Consider the following 3811-nt stretch of genomic DNA (forward strand, 5'->3'; position numbering starts at 1 on the left):
TGTCTATTTCCCTCCACACCTTACGGCACAACACATTTCATCCAGTAGATCACTTACTACACATTTGAGAAGAACATCCATATCCTCCGTCTGCAATAATATTTATTATCAACACAAAAAGCTGGAATTGCAATAATTAGGCCAAGCAACCACACTATGCGCAGTGGAAGCAGCCAAGTAGTTACCTTGGCCTAATTTTACTTAATCTGAATTCTACCATTAAACCAACACCTTCAAAAAGGTTTTGGATGGCAGAATTGCATCCAGCAAAAATGAAAATGTCCTCCTGTTCCGAGTTAAACCACTTGGAATTGTGGACACAAGGAGTTGCTTATGCTGGTTTACTAAAAAGTGTTGGGAGTAAATGCAGCACCTCTGGAGAACATTAAAGGTGGCAGGGTTATGGAGAGAAGGCAGGAGAATGAGGTTACGAGGGAGTGGTAGATTAGCCATGATTAAATGGCAGAGTAGACATGGGCCAAATGGCCTAATTCTACTATCACCTTAAATGAACATGGGTAGGTGACATTTCAGGTCAGGAACCTTCCCTTTCATTATGATTGGGAATTAAATATCGCACACAACAGAAGTTTTTCACTGTACATTCGTGCACGTGACAATAAACTAAAACTTTAAATTGAACTCCATTGTGGCATTAAAAACATGTTCACATGCAAAATGCTTTAGAATTATTAATGCACCTACATACATACTAGCCCAAATTAATTAGAATGAGCTTGTTGAGTTAACATTTGTTATTGCTCATTTTGAAATGCCCAAATCCAAAGATTTCACCCCAGCTCTCATTTTGAGTTACTTACATGTCAAACTATTTATTATCACCTTCTATATAGAACTAGTAAGAGTTTAGTTCTATACAACGATGTTGACTAATGGAGCATTACTTATTAATGAACAACCATTTGCGCAAAAGTGATCCAATTCATAACTATAGCATGCGGGTGCGGCGGAGGCAGGCTAGTTTGGAACACCATTTGCTTTCCGATTTCAACATCAAAATTCTGTACCAAGTTAGAATTCAGTCTTATCTCTGTCAAGTACATCTGCTTCCAAAGAACCAAGCTTTAGGCAGCAAGATTAAACAGAAGCCCAATCAATCTTCAACCCTCTAATTGCATCGTGACCGCAACGCTTATTTAAAAACAGAACCACAACTCCATTAGATTTCAAATGTTTATTTGCATATTAAAAAACAAGTTACTCTGCAATCCAAGGGGCCTAACAAAATGGCACGTTACATTCAACTTAAATGAACACAGGTCCTTGGTATCTTTGTTCTATTCACAGGCATTTGGTTATTAGGATTCCTGCAGTCTTTTCCAAGCTCCTCTTGACATGCAAGCTATTGAGTGCCATCAGAGGTCAAGCCAGGCTGATGGTCAGTAGTTCAATTCATCATTTTGTTTTTGAAAGGCCAGGAAGGAAAAGTGGGGGGACAGTGATAGGGGTAATGGGGTAAGGAACGAGCCAGCCAGTTCATTCAATCCGATTATACTGCATCCAAGAAAGGATTTTTTTCCCTTTTTTACAAAGATATAGCTAGAAGGCAATGCTTGTGGAATGTACAGCACAGATCAGAAAGGCATCTCATTTTCCTGATGCTTCTTCTTGCGCCGCTTTCTTTTCTTGTTCAATTGCTGAAAGAGAGCAGAGACGGGTTGGAAAGCAAGTTAAGTAAACAGTGCAGCAACAAAAATCACCGAGGCGCCCCGCCCGATAAAATCCTGGGAAGATAACCTCGACGGGGTTGCAAATACTCGAGGAGATTTGAGATCTTTAGATTGGGCTGTGCCATTACATCATTGGCGAGGCTCACATTATTCACCCCTCCCTCGACGGTTATGGTGGTGAAACATCAACTACAAATCCCCGGCGAGCTGATGCTATTTGTACATGTTGCTTTATGCAAACCCTTTAGCAATTGCAGACCTGTGCAATTGCAGAGATCCGAACTAGCTTATATTACGTCCACTATCACCGATAAAAGCGCACATTGCGAGCGGCGTCTGCATTGTAACTCCACTCACTGGCTTGGTCGGGCAAGATGGTCTTGTCTTTCGTCTCGCAGGTATTGAGTTTGCCCTTTTCGAATTTAGTAATCGCCTCCTGCAGATCGCCGCTGATTGCGGGCTGGGCTTCCTTGTCTGACATTTCTAGGGGGGGCTCAGGGATCTGGAACAGAACACGAGCATTACTTGAGGGGGGGGGGGGGGTGGGGGTGTAGGGAGAACAAGCGAGCTAGTATATCCGAGCATGTAGGTACGCTGCGCTCCCAGCCCATGAGCCGAGCCACTTAGCTGGCTGAAACATACACAGCGCGATGTGACCACGGCGGTCGCACCCATTGTCCTTAACACAGGCAGCTCACCCTAGCCACTAGCAAATTCTCACTACACATCGGCCGAGGCTCCATATTATCCTCAACACAACATTTTCCCCTTTCCCACTAGTCCGTCCCTACCCTACATACTTCCTCTTTTAAAAAAACATGCCACACGAGTTTTAAACCCCCAGCCAAAGTGATAAACGCACCACCTGTTGTTAGCCATTAAACAGTTATTCTAAAGAATCCACACCAACCACAAAGAATGCAAAAGATCCGACACATGCAAAAAAACTAAAATATCACTTGCTCCAGCACTTGGCACAAAAAAAGCAAAACTACAAATCGAAGCAGCGCTGTATCAATGAAATTTTAACGAACAGGGGGGCAGAAATTATCGATAACCTCTTACCACTCGACTAAACTTCCTTCAGCAAGCCGTTAACTCAATTGCAAGTGACGAGCGTTGCGTTGGGGCGAGGCTGTTATATGTGGTGTATGCAAATCACCCTTGGTTTACACCGCCCTCTGTGAGAACTTATTGGCTCTGTTTGCCATTCAATGGCAACGCTGGGGGCTGGCTGGTCGAAAAGGGGGTGTTGCCGGCTGCAATTCCTCACATGAGTTCACTGGCGAACACCGACAACTTTTTTTTTTATCAACAGCGACATCAAGCGAAATCAGTCGGTTATTGTCTGTACAGTGCCGACCCCACCCCTCAATTGTTCCTGTCTTCGATTCCATATCGCCTTTAAAGCAATAATGTTGCTTCTGGGACGTTTAACGTTTGCCATGGCACCCTTGAGGAGGCACAGGTTTGTACCAGTGTCATCGAGCGAAATAAAATATAGGAACAATCGGTCTCTATTGAACAGGATCGGCAACATGTTCCAGAGAAAATGTCATCGTCATATTGTGGCTCAATGTGTAGCCAGACCTGCTGCATTACAGCACAGTTAAAAGAGCTTTGGTCGTTGTGCAGTACCGTAGCGTGCCCTGAATGGGTTGTCGAAGACTCTGTACATGAAGGCCCTTCGTTCATTTCATTTGATGGCCTGACAGTAAAACAAAGCCGAATATATATCACAGGATGTTGTTTCTTCAAGAACAGTGTGATGCTTCAATAACATTGAAGGCGATATTGTTGTGGCCTTTCAACCTGTCTTGAGGGTGTATACACACATTTCATATGTTTTGTGTGATTATGATACAAAAGTTGTAGGATAAAACATAGCATTTAATTTCAGAGTGCAACATCAGTGACCTACATATACTACATTTCCCTTGATCATCATTCCCTTTGTCCTGTTTTTACACCTTATACTTCCTTACCTCTACTCTTCCTTATCTCTACACTTCCGGATCTATGTACTCCCCTGATATTAGGCTGAAGAAGGGTCTCAACCCCGAAACATCACCCATTAATTTTCTCCAGAGATGCTGCCTGGCCCGTTGAGTTACTCCAAC

At 43.2% G+C, this 3811-nt stretch overlaps 1 long non-coding RNA gene across 1 annotated transcript; it reads right to left on the reverse strand.

Annotated features, from left to right (window-relative positions):
- Positions 1-1180: 1180 nt before the first annotated feature.
- On the reverse strand, positions 1181-2914 carry LOC129702600 (uncharacterized). Its single transcript, XR_008724407.1, has 3 exons — positions 2757-2914; positions 2049-2193; positions 1181-1658 (listed from the first exon to the last, which is right to left on the reverse strand). It is a non-coding gene; the product is annotated as an uncharacterized LOC129702600 (long non-coding RNA).
- Between the last annotated feature and the right edge of the window lie 897 nt (positions 2915-3811).

Source organism: Leucoraja erinacea, chromosome 13, assembly GCF_028641065.1.
Source record: "Leucoraja erinacea ecotype New England chromosome 13, Leri_hhj_1, whole genome shotgun sequence".
NCBI classification, from domain to species: domain Eukaryota; kingdom Metazoa; phylum Chordata; class Chondrichthyes; order Rajiformes; family Rajidae; genus Leucoraja; species Leucoraja erinaceus.